This window comes from Pongo abelii, chromosome 18, assembly GCF_028885655.2.
Source record: "Pongo abelii isolate AG06213 chromosome 18, NHGRI_mPonAbe1-v2.0_pri, whole genome shotgun sequence".
NCBI lineage: Eukaryota > Metazoa > Chordata > Mammalia > Primates > Hominidae > Pongo > Pongo abelii.
In genome coordinates this window covers 51,265,585-51,291,987 of record NC_072003.2, presented here as the reverse complement: position 1 = coordinate 51,291,987, position 26,403 = coordinate 51,265,585, and the positions used below count along the sequence as shown (strand labels likewise).

Genomic DNA, 26,403 nt, shown 5'->3' with positions numbered 1-26,403 from the left:
TAAAATGATACCATGGCTGAATGGTTTTATAGGGCACTCTTTTTGAACGTTTAAGGGTAGCTAACGCCTAAATTATCCAGATAATGCAAGAATATTTTCAAGAAGCCAAATCTTCCAAATTCCTTTGAAAAAAATACCAAAACCAAATAGAAATTACACCCTAAAAGAAACCCATAACCTAACCTTACTTAAAAATGAAAATGCAAACATCTAATACAACTTTAGCAAAGAAAATACAGCCATGTATTAAAAGAAAAAAATTTATATGTTTAACATTTTATTCTAAAATTTTTAGAAAGGGCCAATATTTAGAAATTTATTAAGGGGAATTCCACGTCAAATATTTTCAGAAAATATACGCTTGGCGATTCACCATGCACATTAACATATCAACAATTTTGCAGTCCTATAGTAAAGCAACCTGGTTTTGGTTTAAACCAGTTTCCCCAAACATACTTGACAAGGGAACACACTGTTACTTTTAGGTATTATCCACTAACATCCCATAAAATACATGGCTCAATGCAGACATGCTTCTCTCCTTCAAGTTGCATAAGGGGCTGTAGCAGCCTGACTCATGGTCCCAAGATGCCCATGTGCTAATCCCTGCAACCTATGAGTATGTTATCTTACATGGCAAAGGGGAATTAAGGTTGTTAATCAGTTGACTTCAGATAAGGCAATTATCCTGAATTAACTAGAAGGGCTCAATGTCGTCACAAGGGTTTAAAAACGGAAAAGGGAGGCTGAAGAGAGAATCAGAGAAAGGGATACAGAAATAGAAACAGGTCAGAATGATGTGAGAATAACTTGACCTGCCCTTGCTGGCAATGTAGATGGAAGAAGGGACCATGAACAAAGCAATGTGAGCAGACTCTAGAAGATGAAAAAGACAAGAAAGGGATTTCTTGAGAGCCCTTTAGAGCCTCTTCTAAAGACTCCAGGAAGAAATGCACCCCTGCTGACACCTTGATTTCAACCTGTTGAGATCTATGTTGGACTTCAGAAGTGTAAGATTGGTGTTGCTTTAGCCACTGAGGTTGGGGTATTTGTTACAGCAGCAACAGGAAACTAACACACAGACTGTCTGCTTTAATACTTCCTTTAAAAAACCCCTTGCTTATTTTTGGTCTTCTACAATTACCTGTGAAATAAACATACTGGAGGGAAAGTGAGTTGGAATTAGTACCAAGTCAAAATTTTATAATATTTTTACAGTATAATTGTCATGTTCATTATTGTGGCTGTGGTGTAGTAGGAAGAAAACAATATTTGCAGTTTTAATGTTTGTGTAATCTTGAGAAGACCTTTTTTTCAGGTTCTGTTTGTTCTTTTATGCTATCTCATGGAATTATTGTGAGAACTCAGAGTCACTATTCGACAGTACTTGAAAGCAGGGCTTTAGGGTGACCTGCAGGGTTTGAAACCTGGCTGTGGTCCTTGCTGGCTGTGTCATTTTGGGGAATTTCTCTCCTGCTTACCCTGCCTATCTTTCCCCATCCCATTTCTTATTTCTTTTCCTTTTTCATGCAAATTTTGCCAGGGAATACACTCATATGTTTTAAAACCCAATAATTTATTAAAAAATTTCAAACAGTGACACTTCTTCATCTTAACTTTATCATATATCTGCCTAGTTCCCCCTGCCACCCCCTCCCTGTGACATGCACCCATAGGTACCCACTGTTCTTAGTTTCTTATGTATATTCCAGACTTACGAAATTGAAGACAAAACATAGAAATTCATATTTTACATAAAAGATGGCATTTTATATACATCATATTGCACTTTTCTTTTTTTGCTTAAAAATTTATCCTGAAGACCATTCTCTATGTGCACATAGAAGGCTCCTTTATTGGTTTTATTTTTTCCAGTTGTGAGATATGTCTATATGGATATATTATAATTTATCTAACCTATTTATGAACACAGTACTGTTTCCAGTCTCTTCTATTACAAACAGCATGGAGGTAGATGGTCCTATACATAAGTAATTTTACATATTTGCAAGTATTGGTAGGAAAATATCCCAGAAGTGGGACTGTTGAATTAAAGAGTTTATACATTTGTAATTGGCTGATGTGAGTAAGTTTCTCACCTTCTCTTAGCTGTAATTTCCTCATTTATAATTTAGAGATAATGATAAACATAGTTCATGAAGTGCTGTTGAGGATCTAATGATGTATCATGTAAAGCACTTAGCATTAAACAAATTTTAACTTCTATTAATATCACTATTAGATTACATCATGTTATAAATTGCAAAGTGCTAAGCATAGCACTTTAAAGGTAGAATATTAATGTTATCAAATTCTGTAAGTGCTAACTTGGGGATAGCACATGCAATAATATTTTAATAACTCACCTAATAAGCAAGTAGGAGTTCTTTGCAGTTAGCATATTTATATGTTAGTTTTGCTACTAATTTGTTTAAAATGTTCTTTTCCTTTAAAATATGTTAAACTCTTTCCCAATTATCCAAATTATGACAAATTGAGTAACAGTAAACTGCTCCAATGGCAAGTTACCCTTCTCTATTAAAATAACTTAAGCTGCATTTTAGCTAAAACAGCCCAAGTTGAAAGTTGTCCAAAGGTTTTATAAGAAAGAATGTAACCCAATATGTTATTGGATGATTTTTATAAACATTAGAGGGGTTGGAAGACGTGCACCCTATTCTAAAAAAGATAAATAGACCAACTGGAAAAAAATCTCAACTCAAATAGTTTAACTCTCTCATTATTAAGATTTCCATGAAATAATTGAAAAGTTGTTAGAATTCATATGAGCTGTACACCTTATACATTTCAACATATTTATTATGTAGCAGATGTCTATTATATATTCATTATTGTTATATGTACTCAAAGATTAATATCTGCCCTTTGGTATCCATATGCAGGATAATTTTATGGGCCACAAGTTAGATAAAATCATACAAACAAAATAATAAATGTCTAGCTGTAATTAGCACCTTACAAAACTTTTAATTTAGAGATTTAATTTGAATGTCATAAAAAGAAACTATGGCATTTTGAAATATACTAGGTCAGGATTTAAGAGACCTCTTTGATTTCAGCTCTGATTCCAAAGAAAGGGAATAAACAGTATTGGTAGGATATTAGGGCATCTTTTGGAGCTCAACGGCAAGAATTACAGTTGGTTTTCACGAGGGTCTGTAAACAGTTTAGTTCATAGCTCCATTCTGCAGATTTGATGGATCCTGCTCTCTGCTTCCTTGACCAGCTTTTTTTCAATCTAATGGGTTTTAACTGGATTGTACTTTGATATAATTGCTACTCCAAAAGGGTAGCTTCCTAGCTACCTTGAGCTTCTTCTAAAATTTCCAGGAAAAAGAACTTTTAAAAATTCAGGACAAAAGAGAATTGTACAGTGAAAAGAATATCGGACCAGAGAGGAGTCAGCAATCCAGGATTCCAGCCTACCTCAACCATGATCTTGCTATGTGAGTAGGAAAAAACCATGTAAGTACTCTAAGTCTTCTTTGTTCTGCCCATTTGCAGGAACATTTATTCCCCAAATCTATCTCAAATATGCCTGCCCTCTCTTTTCCAAGTACTGGAATTGCAGCTCATTTCCTCCCTCTAGCCTGAACTCACTGCTGGAACATATAGTCAATACAGGGGAGAATGAAAATTCAAGCATGTATGCATTTTTTAATCCAAATAATAAGCTTTATGATGATACCTTGGATAGAAATGTGTAATATAGCAGAAGGAAGACAGTAGGTGGTGAGTTGGAACATTCACTTTTACACATATTGAAGTCAAGTTTCTTATGTAAAACCTAGTTGACTTGTCTAAGACTCAGCAAGGAGGTCTTGGCTACAGCTATATATTTGGAAATCAACAGAATGCAGGTGGTGGTAAATCCACAGGAGAGAATGAAATACCCAGGGAGAGTATATACTGAGAGGAGAAAATTCAAGCAAATAATTTCATAAGTGTGATATATATCCCATCCCCTTCCCCCCCATAGTGCACCCCACAAAAAAAAAAGCCTCAATCAAACAAATAAAAACAGAGTCTGGCACAGTTGTTTCCATGCAGTTGATTTATTTTGGGAAGTGTTCTCAAAGAACAAGAGTGGGGCATTGTTGGAGTGGAAGGAAAGGAGGAAAAGCTAAGTAAAGGTGATTATCAAGCTGTTCACTATTGTGAACAACTGGAGTGGATCCCTTAGAGATTCACACAGGAGCCATGAGGAATGTACCTCAGAGGGGAGGTTTATCTTCCCATCAGCTTCTGTCCCTCATTGGATAAGGGTGGCCTTGTGGGGTGTCAACTCCCTCATACTTTCAGGTTTTCTAAAGTCAGAATGACTCTGAAAGTTTCCTGCAGGCATCCTATACAATGATAGCAGAGAGCCCTGGACTTCTCTTTTGTTTGTCCATTCATTCATTTCATTGTTTTTCATTGAATATACACTTATTTTAAATGTGTACCAGGCACTAGGAAGTGGTAAAAAGTTAGAGCTCTTTCTTTGATATCCAATAAGGATGGGTCAACACAGGCATGGAGAAATCAAGACAAGGTGGAAGAAGCAGAGAGCTTCACATCTGGTGGCTATTAACTCAACTTTTATAGCCACATATACCCTAAATCTCCTTTCCATTTTACCATCCACTCTTAATTACTTGCAGTTATTCCTGTTGAGGTCTGGGGAGGAGGTTGGAGGGGTGAATTTTAAAAGGGGTTTGGCTATTACCAGCTCTTTTCTTGGAGTGATTAACGAGTCTCTTCCATCTTTGTTGTAGTCTGCCTCTGTGTTCCCTGGACACCTCCATTCCAGTGCAAGAGTCTCATGGTTGAATTCATGTAAGTAAAATAAATATTTGGTGCAACTTGACTGGAGTAATTATTTATTGACCTTTTGCTATGTCTCAGGCTATTGTTACTCTTGTTGTAAGTGCCTTAATTGGAACATTTCATTTACTTTTTTCAATAAACCCATGAAGAAGGTCAATTTGCTGAACCTGCCTGCAGCCTCTGTAAGGACATGCAGGATAAACCTCATGCTCAACCCTTCACCATGAAAAATTTGGCGAAGGTCCAGGTTATCTGTCCCAGTAATTGAACTAGGATAATTAGAGGCAATTGTCATAGAAGGACAGCCTGGGCAGCAGAGCCTCTAGATTCAGGTCAGTGGCTGGTGGCCAGGTCAGGCCATTTTTAAGCAGTAGCTGGTGGGTGAGAGATGGAGGAGACCAAGAAGCAGAAATGGGAGAGGCCACCCTGAGAGATGGAGGGAGATTCTTCTATTACTGAGAATTTTCATGTCTATAAAACCTGCATGCCGCTATGGCTTTTGTGCTCCAAATGGTTCTTTTACATACATTTCATCTTTCGTTTGAGCTAGCTTGAGAGACTTTCTGTTCTTTCCAGCCTTGATTAGAACCCAAGCCTGTATTATTGGAACTCCAGCAGCGTTCATAAATGTTTAATTTATATTGTCAGGAGAGAGATAGCTTTGTCTAATAGGAATGGCTAGTAGTTAGAGATCAGGTGATGTGTTTTAGTTACAGTACTACCATTTACTTACCTTGTGTCCTTGGGCAAAAACACACTTTTGGATCTCTGTTTCCTGATCTATAAAGCGCGGATAATATTGCTTACCATATCTCTTTTATACAAGGAGGATATATAAAAATAATACAAATTAAAGTGACTTAAAAGTTTACAAAGCAATATATAAATGCAAATCATCATTATTATATTTGGCCAAAATAAAAATGTATTCATCATACAGCCTTTCACACTAGTAACATTTCTAAGAGCTGATCTAGCACTTGAGTTTCAGCAAAAGTTCTCAGAAGTGCTCTGACTGGCATGGGACAAAGAAGCCATATGCAGGTTTGAAAATTGTTGCAACCTTATGCCTTGTCTCTCCAACTAGATGTTAAGGTTACACAATAATATGTATGTGTATTTGTTTCTTTCTCAGAATCAAACACAATGTAGATGCTTATAAATATATGTTGGGGGACTATTTGGATAAAAAGAAAGATGGGTAGGTGGTGTTGTAGGAAACTTTACCATCTGTGGAAATTCAAGGTAAATTTAATTTCTCTGGTTATTATTCTTATTCTAAGGAAACAATAGAAGAAATAGTCTGAGTAGGCATACCTGCCATATGCATGCATATGTATTTCATACATGCTTTTTCACTGGAGCAACGCAAATAAAATCAGTGTTACTAATCCTTCCAGCTGGGTGAGAGTTTTTTTTAAAGTCTGAACATTCATGTGTTCACTGGTATGAATATTTTTAGGATACCCCACACAAGCCTGCTCAGTAGAAAAAATTTTCAAGTGCCTTCTTGGATAGAAGGTGTTCCATTTATTAAGATTTCAATATTTAGAAAGTTATAAATTTAGTGTTATATGTCAAACAAACAGAAATCTTAATACAAAAGTGCTCCAAATCTTCATCTGTCCCTTAATGAAAATGAGTAAATTGTGCAGGCATGAGTTTTCTTTTACTAGAGATGTTTGAGCTGTGGCTGAACAATCATCTAGCAGAGCTAGTTAATGCTTGGGGGAGGAGCAGAAGATGGTCTTGTTTCCTATTGAAGGTCATGACCAACTTACATTCTGGAATCAGATTGCATTTACTAGAGATTGCATTTATACCTGTTGGAAATAATGCTGAGCCTGGAAGGAGTCTATTATCTAGAACACGGTCAGCAAACTATGGCTATGGGTCCCATCTGGCCTCTCGCCTGATTTTGCAAATGAAGTTTTATTAGAATGCAGCCATGCCCATTCATTTAGTTATTGTCTAGGGTTCCTTTTGCCCTACAGCAACAGAGTTGATTAATTATGACAGCGACTATTTGATCCACAAAGCCTAAAATATTTACTATCTGACCCTTTATAGAAAAAGTTTGCCAATTTTTATAAGAAGTAGATGGCAAAATTTACTGCATACTTCTCAGAAAGTGCATCTTTACTTACTGGGGTTATAAGGTGTATTTGAACTTCTGTATATACTTATTTTTATTACGTTTATTTTTAATTTTAGCCTATTTTATGCACTAATTTCTTCATCTCTAGGGTAGTGATATTACGCCACTTGATCTTAGCCAAAAAGCACAGAAACAGTGATAGAGTGGTGATATTATTAATACTCACTTCACTAAGTGGTTGTGAAGATTAAAAGTGAATATTTTGCATAGCGTGAACCTGATCACTACACTGTACTGTGCTAGAACAATATAGAGGGAGATGGGGGTGGATGAGGGTCAGGGATGTCAAGGAAGTTTTGTTGTGGAGGATGTGACTAGAATTGTATTTTTGAAGAGAGGGTGAGGACTCAGATGGTAGTGGAGATACTGTTATCGCAGTTACAGGGAGGCCGGCTAAGCTGACCTCTAATCTTCCCAGCAAGGAAGTCCTCACCCGCTTACCTAACACTTCTGCCGTGTTTTAAAAGGCCAGAGAGATTTTTCCCTGCTAATTATTCACTTGACCCAGAGAAGTAAGTGCTTCTCTACTTTCAACCTGTGCTTTCTATCACTAAGGTAAACTAGTAATGATTTGCCAATAAGATGCAATTAAAGTGCCTGCTGAGGTCAATATTCAATCAGTGGTTCCATTCTGAGTGCTGCTTTGATCAGTTGGTCAAAAATTTCCTTTCTTTAGATGCTTTGTAAACTATGATTGATTGAGAGGTTTAGGGGTTTAAGATTGGAATGTGGTTTCATTTTTAATCCAACTTGTGAGCCACACTTCAAACTCTGGCCAAATGTGATAGTCTCCCTTGGGAAGCTCCTGCCCACCCTGAGACCAGAGTGGGTACTTCTTCCTATTTCTCCCGCCGTCTCCTGCCCTTCTTCCAATACAGGGCAGACTCTAAAGAATAGCAAGTAAAGTAGACTATTCTGAAGGTTTTGTGGAAAACTCAGCAAGTCATGTTGATCACTCTCCAGCAAAAACAGCATTTTTGTTTGTTTTTCTATTCTTTTCTAGTTTCTCATCTGCCTGGTCACCTTTTTCTCCTTTCTGTTTTCCCCATACAGGCTTTTAGACTTTTCTCTATAAGTTAGAATGACTCAGATTCTCCCTCACTTTGGAAATCTTACTCTGAATAACAAAGTCCTTGTAGATAACTGAACAAGGCCATTGACTGTTCCTCAGACACACTTTTTGGGACCACCAGACCAGATCACCACACCAGATCTGCTGATTTATAGGAATATAGCAAAATTTGAATGAGAATAAATGTCAGTTTTTTGGTACTTCATCCCAGAAACCTAAAATGATGGTACTTCATTGCATCTTGGTGTTCTACTGCGTCATAATTAAAGTAGAATGCCTGAGGTTTTGTGGGCTCCTTTTTCTCTCTCTCCCTCCCCCGATCTCCCTAACTCATCTGAAAGTCTAATTTTAGTTCAAGGATAGAATTTCATCTTTGTTTTCATATGGATTCACATTTACTTAGGATTTATAATCAGTGGCTTCAAGTAGCTGGTGGTAGCCCTTCTGTGTAGCTAAGATTTTATTACTTTATGTATAAAATTTAAATCTTTAATCCTCTTGGGTTTATTTTGGTAATGTGGCAATGTATCTTAAATTTAAGATATATCCATAGCTTTTGTCGCAGAAATCTCTCTTAAAGGAATCTATCCTAATGAAACAACAGCTGGACTTTAATAAACAAGGATGTTTATCACATTATTTGTCAAGGCAAGTACAAAAAAAACACACACATGGATGTACATTAATGAGGGAGATACTGAATAAAGTCTGGTATAATCCTCTTATGGAAAATTAAATGTTTCCTAAAATGGATAAGCCTCTCTCTGTTGACCCGGAGGACTGTTGATAATGCATTGTCATGTGAGAAAAGCATCAAATGGCAATAACAACTCCAAATCCCTTATAGCAATTTTTTTTTAATGTAAAAAGATGTGGCTGGGAGTGGTGGCTCACGCCTGTAATCCCAGCACTTTGGGATTTACTTGAGGTCAGGAGTTCGAGGTCAGCCTGGCCATCATGGTGAAACCCCGTCTGCACTAAAAACACAAAAATTTTCTGGGTACAGTGGTGGGCGCCTGTAATCCCAGCTACTCAGGAGGCTGAGGCAGGAGAATTGCTTGAAACCAGGGGGCAGAAGTTGCAGTGAGCCGAGATCCTGCCACTGCAGTCCAGCCTGGGAGACAGAGTGAAACTCTGCCTCAATAAAACAAAACAAAACAAAACAAAAAACAAAAAGTTTAAGTAGAAAGACACCAGACTGCTATATTATTTACTCTTGTTGGGGGTAGAAGTATGATTAACATTTTCTTTACATGGTTTTATATTATTTTACTGGTTTTAAGGATTGTGGTAGACACATGTCAATTTTGTAACTTGACAAAAGATTTCATCTGACAAAAAGATTTTTAAAAATAAAACAAGTAGACAAGTAAAACTGTTATTTCTCTATTTGAAAACTGTGGTGTCAGATATTTTGGGAGCTGCACACATGTACAGAGAACAGTCTGTTGTAGTGTTCGGCTCATAGTCAATTTGGGCGAGAGCTGGGACAATTCAGGAAAGCGAGAGGCTGTTAGGTTCAAATTGAAAGAGGAGAATCCTAGAGCTATTAGTCTTGGATTGTGGTGACTTTACCTTTATTTCTCCTGAGATAGATTCTCCCTTGCACCCATTTCCCTGGTGACTCACCTGTCACTTAACCCACTGAGGGTTAAGATGGCTCTAACCCAACAGTTTCAGAGCAAATTTTTAACCTCTCTTCTTTCTGCTGCCTTCTGAATTTGAGTTATTGCTATACTTTTTAGAGATTAATAAAAGGGCTAGACTTGGTGGGTCCATGACACAGGTTTGAGTTGAGTGTTCTGGTACCATCTGTGTGACCTTGGATAAATAACTAGTAATCTTAGATTTGTCAGCTATGGAGTGGACACAGAGATGCCTTTTTATCGGATCCCACCCAGGACAGTAGTAGGAGGTTTATGTAATGCATAGGGGTTGTAAAATTATTTTATAGTTTTTACAAATTTGGAATTTAACTACTAGTCTCAATTCTCTATGATAATTTATCATAGAAATTATTGATTTGTATGATTACCTTCTTTTTGAAAAAAAAATAAAAAGTTACTGCTTTCCTAGATGAGGGTCCCATTGGGAAATAATGTTCGCTTTTTGGTCTTTCTGCCTCTGGTGTTTGTGTAACAGAAGGCAAAGTTCAGGATGGTTGCTGTCAGACAAAACTCTACAGACCTATAGAAGAAAATTTCAGGCCTCTTGCCTATTAGGTGAAGATTAAGTGTTCCCATGGTCTCCTCTATTACAGCAGTCAACAAGCCCATGATAAAAACAAAACCACTAACTCATCAGCTCTGACTTCATTTTTGCTGTATCTGTTGTCCACTGGGTAACAACAAGAAAATAATCCCTCTCTGTAATATTTTCAGTTTTTACTTAGATGTGCAATCGTTTTTTGTTTCTTTGTCCCATCTTTGGTTAAGCATCCTAGCTTACACAATTGCTCCGTCCTTAAAGATAGAAGCATTGCCTTAATAACAGGAATATTCTACATATTAAAATAGCGTCTTTGAAAGCACAAGTTCATTTGTAAAATTAATAATCAATGTTAATCTACTATCTTCAGGTGAATAATCACTTATACACATATTCTCTTATTTAATCCTCAAAACGGAGGCTCAGAGCGAGTACCTAACTTGCCCGAGGTCACATTGTTAGTGAGTGACAGAATTAGGGCCTCAGTCATTCTTTTTAGGTGAGCAACCTAAACTATGTTAACAGAGAGTTAATGAGATGATCACTGACTGAATTAATAATTCTATCAACTAGACCCAAGGGACAACTAGCTTAACCAGTATCTACCCCATGTAAGCCAAGAAGACTTCTTCTCAGATAAACTAATAGCGATTCCAACCGTTAGTTGAACCTAGTCAATCATGGAACCCTGTTGAAGACCATTTCAGAGGAATAAGTTCTAAAGCACATGCTTTGGGAAAAGCTGCTCCAGCTAGAGTCAGACTCTTTTACCAGCTACCCTCTTCCTCCCTCTCTCCTTCAACACTAGAGACCCTTGCTTAGCTCTTGTTACATGCAGCACTTAAATATAGCTTCTTGTTCTCTTTTGGGTGCACAAGTTATTAATTAATTTCAGTTGTAAAGAAATGAGCATTGCCAACTGTCCATTGTGCTTATGATCTGGTGTTCTTTTGTCAAAAAACACTGAGGCCTATTGTTCTAACCCTTCCCATGTTCACACTGAATTTCTGATGACAAAGCATATTTATTGTCTTCCATCCAGATTTTAAGTTCTGTTTGTGGGGTTTGGGCAGTTGCCATTCTGAGGAGGAGCATAGGAGCATGGCTTTGCCAAAGGTATGCTTGAACAAGGCAGCTAAAAATGACCAGACCTGTCTCCCCTTAGCCTTCTGTGTTTCATGTGGATTTTTCAGCAAACATGCAAATCATGGTTGTTGTAGAAATTGTTCACTGCCTGGATATTAATTTTCTCCCCATAGAAAAATAAGCTGGGAGATGAATCACTGAGTGGTTACCCAGCACAGAGAATGTTGTCTGCATTCATCTATCTTCCATTCAATCTCCCTTCAGAAAGACATTATGGGTGAGCCCCACTCTTCCGACTGCAAGTATCACCAGTGACAGCTTTGCAAGTGGCCTTAACAGCTTGTCAGGAAACTAATCAATGTAGCTTTTCACAAAGGAATCTACTTGATCAATATCACCAAGGAAGCCCAGACCTAACAAACAGATCACATAAGAGTTTTCATGATCAATAGAAGTTACACAGAAAGTAAATTATTGGGTATATTTCAATGAACGTATTATAAATGCTTCCTGATGATAGCTCTTTCTCTGGGAGCTACAGTAATATACCAAAAGTGATAGAGGAGACAGTGTGTGCCCTGTCAGACAGACCCCTAGGGACATGTTCTCAACATGAAACATACATACACAATTAGTTGAGAAGGTGTAACTCTGGTTTTGAAGGAAAACTGGTTTTAATATTTGTCACCCTACCAGCAAGTAGATTATAAATTTTTGATGAATGGGATTATTTTGGCATCCCAGTACCATGGACATGGGCATATAATAGGCATATCAGTTATATTCTTGCTGAGTTGACCATTATTCCCTACACTTCTCAGAAACTATTGCTACTTCTATGTCATCCCTGCCATTTCCACCCTCTGCCTTTTTCCCCTCTGTCCTTGGGGAAACCCCAATTCTAAATGTTGTAAACTTTCCTAACATATAGTCCATAAGTGTGACATTAGAAAATGCTAAAATCTCTGGAAGTAAAACTTAAGGCATAGCTGTACTGTAATAATACATTGAGACATTACCCAACTTTTTCTTCCTGGTGTTTATGTCTCTATCAAGTATCTTGCCTCATAAAAAACTGTGCAACAGCTTAGTGGCCTAAATAACTGTAATTTTGTTTACTCATAATCCTGTGGGTAAGCCTTATAGGCTGGGCTCAGCAATGGGTTTTTCTGCTGGTCTTGCCTGAGGTGAGCTCATGCGTCTTCAGTGATTTTGTGGCTTCATTGGGCTGAAGTCCAAGATGACCTCACCCCGTGTCAGGCGGTTGGTGCTGGCCATCAGCTGAGTTTCTCTCTTCACTCATTCTCTCTTCTTCAGGGAGACTAGCTTGGCTTATTTCACATCATGCCACTGCATGCCAAGAGAATGAAAGTGAAAGCTGAAAGGACTTTTGAGGTCTATCCTTGAGAATCACACAATATCAATTCCTCTACATTTTGTTGGTCAAAGTAAAACAAAGGGTCAGCCCAGATCCAAGAGGGGTTGGGAAATAGATTCTACCTCTTGTTGGGGGAGCAGCAGTCACATTGCAGACGGACAGGGCAAAGGGATGGAAAGGTTTACTGTGGCCATCTTCTCAAAAAAATATCTACCACAATTTCCCTCTATTTTCCCCCTACCCACCCTAAACACATCACCCCACCTCATTCGAGAAGCTAGGTTTTCTCTGCTCCAAAAGCAGCCATAGAAGGGAGGAAATGAAAGAGTGGAAAGCAGAGAAGAAAAGTGAATGTCTTCCAGGTTTTTGTTTTAAGGGACTAAGCCTTTAGGATGTGGGAGAAACAAGGCGAAGACAAAATGTTATAAAAAAAAATGTATTGAGTCAGCTTCTCCTTAGATTAGATAAAATTTCCTTGGGCTGGGAATGGAAGTGAGGGTCAAGGAGGACACAGAGAGGAGGATTTGGATAACTCAAAGAAGGGCCTGAAACAGGCTTTCAGAGATAACCATGCCCCAGTGTCATGGAAGAAGCAAAATAAATCTCACAATATTAAGCATGTCTCAAGTAGCCGGAGAGCCACCCAACCTGAAGGAGGCATGAGCGAAAGAGAAAATCGAGACCTATGTGGAACAATGGCCAAAAAGCAGAAGGTGGCTTGTATCTAAGAGGATTCCTGCATGGACAGAAAATAATAGAACCAGATGCCTCTCTTCCCTCTCCTTTCCATGCTATCAATAGCTTCAAATTACTTACTCCCAGTCAACTCCTCAAACCTTCCCTAGGTTAGGGAGAAGAGGAAGAGTCAAGATGGTGGAAATTACGTTTCCACTGCCTGAGTGAGTCAGGGGCTTAATATCTGCATATTTTGGAGGATTTTATGGTCAGATCTCTTGAAGCCATGTTGTCAGAGAGTCTTATCAAGCGCGATATCAGTGGAATTCTCAGTAAACACTACTAAGGAGAGCTCCTTTTTGAAGGGACCTCTTGGTCTTCTAAGAACTAGGAATGAGTAGTATGCTTTCTTGCCATTTAATTGAAGAAGAATAAGACTGTCCCAGAACCCAAACATAAATTTCCCCTGCACATGACGATGAAGCAGATAGTTTATCTTGTGACATCTGATCCAGCAGTTCAGTTCAATATGATTTGTCCATACTCAGCAGTCTTAAATTGAAAAAAATATTTTTGAGCACCTATTTTGGGCCAGGTGCTGTAGAAGATGCAATGGTGAGCAAAAAGAGACTTTGTCCTTGACCTTTTGGAGCTTAGAAGGTCCAAGAAGTACCCCTCAATGGAATCTCCTTGTAGATTACATAGTCTCGGAGAAAACTATATGGCCCTAAGTGGTTCTGCACACCTCCTGGGAGGGAAGCAACATGGCATCACTGTAAGGGCATCTTTAGAACCCTCCTGACAATTATCTTCCCTGGGACAAGCCAGATCAAACCGGCTCAGCTCTGGCAAATATTTTCTATGTATAGCCAAAAAGAAAACAATTAATTACCATGACCTACCACAGTTAAGCACTGTGCTATAGGATTTACCTCTGTTATATCCCTTAGTCTCTTCAATATGTCTGACTTTCCAGTGTCTCCCAATTATGAGCACCATCTTCAAGAGTCCACTTGGAAAATACTCAAGGTAATGAACATTTCTTTTCTTCTTTTCATCTTAGAATAAGCAAACACAATTTTCCTAGTCTTGTTAACATTTCTTACTTTATTATCTCCTAGGTGTGATAAGAGCTAATCTGATAAACTAAGGCAATGTGACAATAGATAATTATGACCCCGTGATAAAAACAATTATGCTTTTATACTCCATAGGAAATTAAGGCATGCATACCATTAATGATAATTCAAGAACATAAACAAGAATATCACAGATATTTGGAAATTTGGTATTAATTTATCAGTATATTTTTATGGCCCCTGTTTAGCCATGCTCCAAGTAAGATGAGAACTTATAACTTTCCTTTCTTCTTTAACTTTGAGAGAAACCTGGCAGTCAGCTGGAGAAAAAGTATGCACCGGCATTTGTGAATGAGCACACAGCTCTTTCTGATCATTTATGCTCTAGCATCCTCTGAGAGACATACATACATACTTCTGGGGGCAAAAATCTTTCCTCTGACAATGAACTGTCTGTAGTTATATCCTGGATAAGCCTAGTCAAACTCAAAGATTGGTTAGATGTCAGATAAGAGCTTGGAGGGCAACTTGGAATTTCTCAGGGATGTAAAATATCCTTTAGATCTCAAACAACAACAACAAAAAAGTAAAAAAAAATACATTAATCTCTGTGCTTGTCATCAGAAAAGCAACCTTTGAAAGTTTACAATATTTTGATTTTTCAAATAGCAAATCAAGAAGAAAAGTCCTTGAAAAATGCCAGTTTAAAAATTTGTTTTCCATTAACCTGAGGGTAGGCACCTGGGGAAGAGGGAGGTTTCTGTTGCTGAAATTTTTCTGAGCTTTTATGTCTATTGGCACCGGACAGCTAAATTCAGTTAAGGGCTAACACTGAGGTTGGCAATGAGAAAGTAATGCTCTTATGAGGTTTTAGTTCCGCACTGAAACATGCTTAAACACATTTCAAGATGTCAACAACATTTGAATATTTCTAGGACATTAAGTACCTTGAAATATTGATAGGCCGAACTCCTCTACCTGTATATCATATGGAAGAACTCTGTTCTGAAAGAAATCAAGCCTAAGTCTATTGATCGGCTGAATGGCCAGAATCAAGGCTATTGCTGAATCTCAAGCTGCACAGGGCTTGTAGTGACACATGCATAGGTTCTAATTCCAGCTTCAGCTCTTTCTGGGTATTTGATATTTAACAAATAACTTACCATGTCTGAACCAGTTTTCTTGTCTGGAAAATGAGAAAAACAATGGTGCTTACCTCATAAGACCGTTGTGAGGATAAAATTGGCTTCTTTAAGTGGAGGAATGTCAGCAAAATGGCGAAATATAAGTTTTCTCTGTTATCTTCATATAGAAAGATTTTTGACAACCATTCATGAAAAAGAGCACATTTGTGGGAGTACAGGAGTCCAATGGAGATGTTTAGCACACTATTAAAGCAAAAAACTCCAAGAATAGATACATTAAAGAGCATAAGAAAAACAGTTTTACTTTATTTGTATCACCTCTCCCAAGGCTGCACAGATCAGTGTTAAGGGACACCCCCTTGGCCTGCAGTTTTTCCTGGGGAGGAAAGTTAGAGTGCAGTGAGTAAGCATCTAGCTTCCTCAGCTCTGCAGGACACTGTGCCCAAAGACCCATTTATTTCTTTCCCCACCCAGAATACTGAGGAGATTGGCATGGCTGAGTGATTGAGAGAGGTTAGCAATAGGGAAGAAAGGCAGGTTCTCAATGCAACCAGGGCTCAGAAGTCAACAAAGGGCAGTGGATCCCAGACTCCATCAGGGAGCTTGCTCACCAGTCTCTTGGAATGTCCAGCCGACCAACCCCACCAACTGAGCCACAAAGACTCCCAATGCTCCATATGTCTCACACACGCCTTCCCCCTGTGGCCAGCCCCCTGCATGCACTCCTGCAGATGGCAAATGTGAGCTTTTTCAGATATATTGTGGACACATACAGGCAGCCAGATTGACTCTGTGGGATTTGGAGAATGCATACAAAATTGAGCATTTCAGGACACTTCTTTAGGAAAAACAAACAGGAGACTCTTAGACCCTGGCATGATCTTTTAGCATCAAGAGAAGGAATACAATCTTAAGAACTACCATCTAAAAGAGGAGAAGTGTGAAGCATGTGCATCCATAGAAAATATCTTAGAGAACCTAAGAATTCCTAGCCAGGTTGGCTGATGAAGTTGTTTCTCTTCTAAAACCTAGTCAGTAGAGACTGGAGGAGATGACTGCCTCTTTAAATGAGAATACAGCAATACAAGACTTTAAGAAATATGAAAAAAAGTGGCCGGGTGCAGTGGCTCACACCTGTAATCCCAGCACTTTGGGAGACTGACGTGAGTGGATCACCTGAGGTCAGGAGTTCAAGACCAGCCTGCCCAACATGGTGAAATCCCGTCTCTACTAAAAGTACAAAAATTAGCTGGGCATGGTGGTGGGCACCTGTAATTGCAGCTACTTGGGAGGCTGAGGCAGGAGAAGCTCTTGAACCCAGGAAGTGGAGGTTGTGGTGAGCCAAGATTGTGATACTGCACTCTAGTCTGGGTGACAAGAGTGAGACTCCATCAAAAAAAAAAAAGAAACATGAAAAAAATCAAGGAACCATGGCATCACAAAAGGAACACAATAATCAGTGGCTGACCCCAAAGAAATGGAGATCTGCAAATAGTCTAACAAAGACTTAAAAATAATAGTTTTTATAAAAAACTGAAGGAAATAAGGAAACTACATGAACAAAATTATAAGTTCAACAAAGACAGAATTTATAAAACAAAAAACTTAACAGAAATACTGGAGCTGAAGAATACAATGAATAAAATAAAAAATGCAATAAATAGCATAAAGAGCAGGCTTGATCGAGCTACAAAAAAAGAATCTGTGAGGTTGAAGACAGTTCACTTAAAATTATTCAGTCAGAGGAGAAAAAAATAAAAAAGAACAAAGAAGAATTAAAAAATAGTCTATAGGATAATGGAATACCATAAAAAGAACTAATATATATTATGTGAGTTCTAGATGGAAAAGAGAAAGAGAAAGAAGCAGACATTTATTTGAAACAATGATGACAAAACTTTTCTAATTTGGGGATAAAATATATACATTTAGTTATATGAAGCTTAAAGATTTCTAAACAGGTTAAATGTAAAGAGAACACATTATGACCACACTATCAAAAAACAAAAAACAATTAATTTTGAAAATAGTAAGAGGAAAGAGGCTCGTCACATGCAAGGGACCCTCCAACAGGCTAGCATCAGATTTGTCAGTAGAAACCTTGCAGGCCAAGAGAGAGTTGGATGATATATTCAAAGTGCTGAAAGAGAAAAAAAAAAACCAGTCAAGGATGAATGCTTTACCCAGAAAAGATGTCCTTCAGAAATGGAGGAGAGATTAAAACTTTCACAGATAATATCTCAGAGGGTTTATCACCACTAGACCTGAAACACTAAAAGGGAGTTCTTCAAGCTGAACTGAAAATATACCAATTAGTAACATGAATACATAAGAAAATATAAAACTCACTGGTAAAGGTATGTATGTAGTCAAAATCAGAATACTCTAATATTCTAATACCGGTATGTAAATTGCTTTTAACCTAGTATAAAAGTTAAAGGATGGGTGGCTGAGCACAGGAGTTTGAGGCTGCAATGAGCTATGATTGTGCCACTGCACTCCAGCCCAGGAGACAGACTGAGACCTTGTCTCAAAAAATAAAAAGTGAAAGGACAATATTATTTAAAAAACCTATAGTTACGATAATTTGTTAATGAATACACAATTTAGAAATGTGAAATTTGTGACATCAAAAGCATAAAATGTGGAAAGGGAAGTAAAAGTGTAGAGTTTTTGTATATGATCAAAGTTAGCTTGTTTTAAGCATAAAATAGACTGTTACAACTGTTAGATGTTTTATGTAAGCCTTATGATAGCCATAAATCATAAACCTATAGTAGATACATAAAACATAATGGAATAAAAGCATACTGTGACATGAAAATCATCAAATTACAAAAAAAATAGTAAAAGAAGAAGAAAGAAATGAAGAAACTACAAAATAGCCAGAAAACAATGAATAAAATTAGAATAGTAAGTCTTTAACTATCAACAGCTACTTTAAATATAAATGGATTAAATTCTCTAATCAAAAGATATAAAAAGGCTAAGTAGATAAGAAAAACAAGACCCAACTATAAATTGCCTCAGCAACTTACTGCAGCTTTAAGGACACAAAAGGCTGAAAGTGAAGGGATAGAAAATTATATCTATGCAAATGGAAACAGAGAGCAGGATACCTATATCAGACAAAACAGTATTTAAGTAAAAACTGTAAAAGGAGACAAAAGAAGGTCATTATATAATAATAATAAAGAGGTCAATTTATCAAGATGATATAATAATTACGCATATATGTGTACCAAACATGGGAACATATAACTACATAAAGCAAATATTAACGGATATAAAGGGATAAATAAGTAGCAATACAATAACAGTAGGAGACTTCAATATCCCAGTTGCAATGATGGGTAGATCATCCAGACAGCAAATCAGTAAGGAAGTATTAGACTTGAATGGCACTTTAGGCCAAATGGCCCTAGCAGACATACACACATGACAACCACCAGAAACAGAATATACATTTTTCTCAAGTATACTGGGAACATTCTCCAGGATCTATCACATGTAGGCCACAAGATAAGTCTCAAAAAAATTTAAGAATATTGAAATCCTGTCAAGTATCTTTTCTGACCACAGTAGTATGAAGCTATATAAATCAATAACAGAAGGAAAACTGAAAAATTAACAAATATGTGGATATCAAACAACATGCTGTCAAACAACCAATTGGTCAAAGAAGAAACCAAAAGGGAAATAAAAAATATCTTGAGAGAAACAAAACTGGAAACACAACTTACCAAAACATAAGAGGCAGAAAAAGCAGTTCAAAAAAGGAGGTTTGTAGCAACAAATGCATACATTAAGAATAAAGGAATTTTTTTTTAAATCTAACTTTAAACCCCAAAGAACTAGATAAGAATGAAGTAAATAACAAGATCAGAGCAGAAATAAATGGAATAGAAAATAGAAAAACAATAGAAAAGATCAATGAAACTAAGAGTTGCATTTTTGAAAATATAAACAAAACCAACAAGATTTTATTTAGCTTACCAAGTAAAAAGAAAGACTCAAATAAATAAAATTATAAAGAAAAGAGGAGATATTACAACTGATACCACAGAAATGCAATGGATAATAAGAGACTACTATGAACAGTTATATTCCATCAAATCGAATAAGCTAGAAGAAATGAATAAATTTCTAGAAACATAAACCTACAGAGACAGAAGCATGAAGAAACAGAATATTTGAACAGATCAATAATGAGTAAAAATATTGAATCACTAATAAAAAATCTCCCAACAAAGAAAATCTCAGGACCAGATGTCTTCACTGATAAATTCAACCAAACATTTGAACAAGAACTACTACCAATTCTTCTCAAATTCTTCCAAAAAAAATTGAAGAGGAGGGAATATTTTCGAATTTATGTTATCAGGCTAGCATTATTACCCTAATACCAAATTCAGAGAGGGGTACTGCAAAAAAAATTATAGGCCAATATCCCTGATGAGCATAGATGCAAAATATCCTAATCAAAATAGTAGCAAACCATATTCAACAGCATATTAAAAGGATCACATTCCATGCTCAAGTGGGATCTATTCCTGGGATATAAGGATGGTTCAACCTACATACGTAAAAACTCCCAATAATTTAGGTATAGAAGGAGTGAACCCCAACACAATAAAGCCCATATGTGACAAGGCCACAGCCAACATCGTAGTCAACAGTGAAAACCTGAAAACTTTTCTCTAAGATCAGGAACAAGACAAAGATCTGAAAAAGAAATTAAGAAAACAATCCCATTTATGATAGCCTCAAAAAGAATAAAATGCTTATAATAAATTTAACAAGTGAAAAATCTATGCACTGGACACTATAAAACATTGATGCAGAAGTTGAAGAAGACACAAATAAATAGAAAGATATTCTGTGTTCATGGATTTGAAGAATTGATATTGTCAAAATGCCCATGCTACCTGAAGTGGTCTATGGATTCAATGCAATCCCTGTTCGCAGAAATAGAAAAAATACAAAAAGATTCTAAAACTTGTATGGAACCACAAAGACCCTGAATAGCTGAAGCAATCTTGTGCATAAAGAACAAAGCTGGAGTCATCACTCATAATGATTTCAAATTATATTACAAACCTATAGTAATCAAGACAGTATGATACTGGCATAAAAATGGACACATAGATCAATAGAACAAAATAGAGAACGTAAAAATAAACCCAGGCATATATAGTCAATTAATCTTTGAGAAAGCACCAAGAACACACAGTGGGAAAGGGATAGTCTGTTCAATAAATGTTGTTGGGAAAACTAGACACCCACATGCAGAAGAATGAAATTGGACCATTATCTGACATCATAAACAAAACTCAACTCAAAATAAATTAAAGACTTAAATGTAAGACTCTTAGAAGAAAACACAGGGGAAATCTCCTTGATATCCGTCTTGGCAATGATATTTTTTGGATATGACACAAAAATCACAGGAAACAGAAACAAGAGGGACTACATGAAATTAAAAAGTTTCTGCACAGCCAAGAAAACAATAAACAAAATGAAAAGGTAACCTATGTAATGGATGAAAATGGATTACAAACTGTATATCCAATAAGAGTTAATATCCAAAATATATAAGAGATTCAAGCAATTCAACAGCAAAATTCCAGATAATTCAATTTAAAAATGAGAAAGAACATGGAGAGACATTTTTCCTAAGAAGACATACAAATGACTAGCAGGTATATGAAAAGGTGCTCAACATCACTAATGATCAGGGAAGTGCAAATTAAAATCTCACTGAGATATCATCTCATATCTGTTAGGATGACTATTATCAGAAAGTCAAAAGGTAATGTGTTGGTTACAATGAAAAGAAAAAGGAGCCCTTATGTACTGTTGGTGGGAATGTAAATTAGTACAGCCATCATGGAAAACAGGATGGAGGATTCTCAGAAAACTAAAAATAGAATACCATATGATCCAGCAATAATTTATTTGTCCAAAGGAACAATAAATTTATCCAAAGGAACTGAAATCAGTATGTCAAAGAGGCATTTGCACTTCCATGTTCACTGCAGTTTTATTCACAATAACTACGATATGGAAGCAACCTAGGTATCTCTCGTTGGAAAAACAGATAAAGAAAATGTGGTATATTACTCAGACTTAAAAAGGAAGGAAACCTTGCCATTTACAACATGATGAAGCTGGAGGACATTATGGTAAATGAAATAAGCCAGACACAGAAAGACACTGCATGATCTCACTTATATGTTGAATTTTTTTAAATGAGCTCATAGGAAGAGAGTAGAATGGTAGTTATCAAGGGCAAAGGAGTGGGAGAAAAGAGGAAATGCTGTTCAAAGGGTACAAATTTTCAGTTACAAGATGAAAAAGTTCTAGATACCTAATTTACACCACGATGACTATAATTAATAATATATACCTATTGCATACTGGAGATTTGCTAAGAGAGTAGATCTTAAGTGTTCTTACTATAAAAAAGATAACCATGTGAGATTGTGGGATGGTGGGTATGCTAATTAGCTTGATTTTTGTATTCATTACATAATTTATACATATATCAAAATATTGTATTGTATACCTTAAATACATACCATTTTATTTGTCAATCAAACCTCAATAAAGCTAGAAAAAAACAAAGTCTTAAATAAAGAAGTAAACCTTTACATTTATAGTCAATTGAATTTTGATCAGAGTACCAAGATAACTTAATTGGGAAAAACAGTATTTTCAATGAAAGGTGCTGGGAAAACTGGATATTCACAGATAAAAGAATAAAGTTTGACCCTTACTCATACTGTATACCCAAAGTAACTCAATATCTAAACATAAGAGTGAAAATTATAAAACTGCTAGAAGAAAATATAGCAGTAAATCTTCATGATCTGTGATTAGGCAAAGCTTTCTTAGCTATGGTATTAAAAGCACAAGGAAAAAAATAATAGAAAATAGATAAATTAGACCTCATCAAAATTAAATCCTGCTCTTCAAAGCACACTATCAAAAATGAAAAGACATCCACAGAATGGGAGAATAGTTGAAAATCAAATATCTGATAAAAAAATTATGTTAGAATATATAAAGAACATACACAAGTCCATAATAAAAAGACAATCCAATTTAAGAATGGGCAAATAACTTGAATATATACTTCTCCAAAGAAGACAAACAAATGGCCAATAAGTGCATAAAAAGATGTGCAGCATCATTAGCTATCAGAGAAATGCTCTTCAAAACCATAATAAGATACCACTTCACACCCACTAAGACGGCTATAATAAAAAGATAGGTAAAACAAGTGTCGGATTAGTTGTGGAGAATTGAAGCTCTAATATACTCCTGGTGGAAATGTAAAATGGTACAGTCACTTTATTTGAATATTTGAATAACTAATGGTACAGTCACTTCAAATATTTGAATGACTATTCAAAAGTTAAACATGGAGTTACCACATGATCCAGAAATCCCACTCTTAGATACAGACCCAAGAGAAACTTATGTCCACACAAAAACTTGTACACCAATATTTATAACAGCATTATTCATAACAGCCAAAACCAGAAACATCTCAGATGTCTAGCAACTGACGAATGAATAAACCACATTGTTGTATTTATATAACAGAATATTATTCAGCAAAAAAAGAGAAATGAAGTACTCATATATGCTACAACATGAATGAAGCCTGAAAACACGCTATGTGTAAAAAGCCAGTTATAGAAGACCACATATTGTATAATTTTTTTTTTTTTTTGAGATGGTGTCTCACTGTCACCCAGGCTGGAGTGCAATGGCATGATCTTAGCTCCACCTCGCAGGTTCAAGTGATTCTCCTGCCTCAGCCTCCCAAGTAGCTGGGATTACAGGTGCCTGCCACCACGCCTGGCTAATTTTTGTATTTTAGTAGAGACAGGGTTTTGCCATGTTGGCCAGGCTGGTCTCGAACTCCTGACCACCAGCGATTTGCCCACCTCAGCCTCCCAAAGTGCTGTAATTACAGGTGTGAGCCACCGTGCCCGGCCTGTATGATTTTATTTATATAAAATGTCCAGAATAGCAAAATTGTAGAGTAGATTAGTTGTTGCCTCGGTCTGGGTGAAAGTGGGGAGGAAGTGACTGCTACAGGTATGGGGTTTCATTTGGGGATGATAAAGCTGTTCTAAAATCGTGGCGACAGTTGCACACCTCTCTGAAAGGCACTAAAACCTCTGAGTTATATACTTTAAATGGATGAATTGTGTGGTATGTTAATTACACCTGAATAAAAGTATTACATTAAAAAAATAGGCCGGGCGCAGTGGCTCACGCCTGTAATACCAGCACTTTGGGAGGCTGAGGCGGGTGAATCATGAGGTCAAGAGTTCAAGACCAGCCTGACCAACATGGTGAAACCCCGTCTCAACTAAAAATACAAAAAATTAGCTGGGCGTAGTGGTGGGTGCCTGTAATCCCAGCTACTCCGGAGGCTGAGGCAGGAGAATCCCTTGAACCCGGGAGGCGGAGGCTGCAGTGAGCTGAGATGGCACCACCGCACTACAGCCTGGGTGATGGAGTTAGACTCTGTCTCAAAAAAAAAAAAAAAAAAAAAAAAAAAAGGCTTCTGCAGGCACCGAACACTGTGGTGGGATGAGGAAGAGGGTAGGTACCTGGGTAGAATCCCAGTAGGGTACGGGAATAAACTTCGATGAGGAAAAAAATACCTATGCTAACTTCTACCTATTAGAATTGTAATCTTCTATTATGAATGTACATAACAAACTGCAATGGTACTAATGGTACCTGTGATTGTATTCACCAGTAGAAATCCCTGATATTTTCATTTTATATTACAGTTACCTCAGGAATTTGAGAAAAATTATTTATGCTCAATGGCATTTCAAAATCATAGTAGCTATTAGATTAACCAGTAGATCTTATTAATGTTACTGGCCTGTGTTACTGATAACAGACTCACTTAGGTAAGAGATCAAAGGGAAATACAACCTTCCACTTGCGTACTCTGTCTGCACAAGGCAGGAACATCTGGAAAGAGCCAGCCTCCCAATCAGGACTGGCCACCCTCTCTCTCTTTCTATTCCTCTCTGCTGTCTGTGACTACTAGCCACCTCAGATTCAAAGCAAAAGCAGAAAGCCAGAGCCCAACTTTAGTTTTTTGGCTTAAGCAATGTTGTTTAACCCAGCTTTAACCTCTATATGAAGGAATTGAAGCAGGAGTCATAGTCTCAATTAGCTACAGTATCTTCTATTTAGAATTCTTTGAACAAGATCTTCATAGGGAAAGAGAAATGAATAGTCTTATCCAGGTCTCACACCTCTATTACAAACCCCCTGTTAATATCTCTATCAGATAATCCCCCCAGTAAGAGGTTAACATTTAATGAGCCCCTCTGTATCCTAAGGACATAGATACTCAGCAAGTCATATATACTATCCTATCTGATAAAATCAGCTGAGATAAGGACATTAATTCTCTGTATTAGTAGTACAGTTGAGTGAATTGGGATGTATAGAAATGTCATAATTGACCCAAGTTCACCCAGCTAATAAGTGGAAAATCTTGGGTTCAAACACAGGCTCCTCTGACTCAAAGTTTTGTGTTGCTTCTACTACTTTCAATAAAGTCAAATATAACAAACAAATTTTACTTTCCTTTTTGGACTCTTAATAGGCATGATAGCATGATATATTTATCATAATATATCATGAGGAAAAATCCACCCCCCTACAAAAATGACAAGAATAATATTTTTTCTGGATGTTTTCCTTTGCGTGGTGGGGGGAGAAATTCTTTTTCTGAAGCACATTCTTTGCTTGCGTGATAGAGTACTTGGAATTATTTTTAGAAATACCTTCACTGTCAGTTAGAGTTAACTTTTTTCTTGCTGATGAATTAATGTTGGTATAAGCCTTCTGCTAGAAACTGTTCTTGGACACAAGAAAGTTTTGCTAATTGAAACCCTGCTTTTGGCTCCTCTTTAATTATGAGCCATTTCAGTAAGTGGCCCCATCATTTGTCCAGTTGGACAAGCCAGCAATATGGAAGCCCCCTCTTGTTTCACTGCTCATAGTCGGTCCATCACCAAAGTCCCATCAATTCCAACCTCCCAAATAGATCTCAAAGATATCCACTACTTTCTGTCTGCTACCACCACTGTAGCAAAACTATCATGGTCTCTTGCCTGGGCCATGCAGTTGACTCCCTGGGTCTATTTATTCCTGCTTCCTTACTCTTTGCCCTTTTTCCCATCATTTCTCCACATTTCAGATCCTTCAGTAACTTGCCTTTGCTCTTAGGATGGCATCACCTCTCCTTAACTTGACAAAGCTCTTACTATTTACCCTAAACACTGCCCTATCTTACCTTACCCCTTCATCCTCTTTACTCTCTTATTGCCAGTTTTATTGACCTTCTCTATGAATCACGATATGATAGGTTAGGCTGCAGCAACAAGCAACCCCCAAATCACAGCATCTTAAAAGCACAAAGGCTCATTTATTGCTCAAAGTACATATCCAGTATGTATTAGCAGTGGCACCCTGCAGGGGTGTGCGTGCACTAGAAGAAAGCATAGCCAATTGCACGCTAGCTCTTGAGGCTTCCATGCAGCCATGGTGTGCATACACACACATGTATGTTCCCATTCCATTGGGCAGAAAAAGTCACATGTGCACATCCGCGTTCAGAGGCAGGGACATGCAATCCCAGCATGTACCTAGGTACCCAGGAGGACAGAGAATACACATCAGGACATTGCACCTGCTTCCTTCTTCCACAGGCCTTTAAA

General features: G+C 37.2%; 1 long non-coding RNA gene across 5 annotated transcripts in view; it reads left to right on the top strand.

Moving 5' to 3' along the window:
• LINC02911 (long intergenic non-protein coding RNA 2911) overlaps positions 1-26,403 on the top strand; it is a 58,748-nt gene that overhangs the window by 21,871 nt on the left and 10,474 nt on the right. For 2 of the 5 annotated variants that reach the window (XR_008514572.1, XR_008514574.1), the window contains 2 exons: positions 3,352-3,486; positions 4,779-4,869. This is a non-coding gene — a long non-coding RNA (long intergenic non-protein coding RNA 2911). Of the gene's footprint in view, positions 1-3,351; positions 3,487-4,778; positions 4,870-14,357; positions 14,437-26,403 lie in introns of those variants that run through there. The other 3 variants (XR_008514567.1, XR_008514571.1, XR_008514568.1) reach the window with 3 other exon arrangements.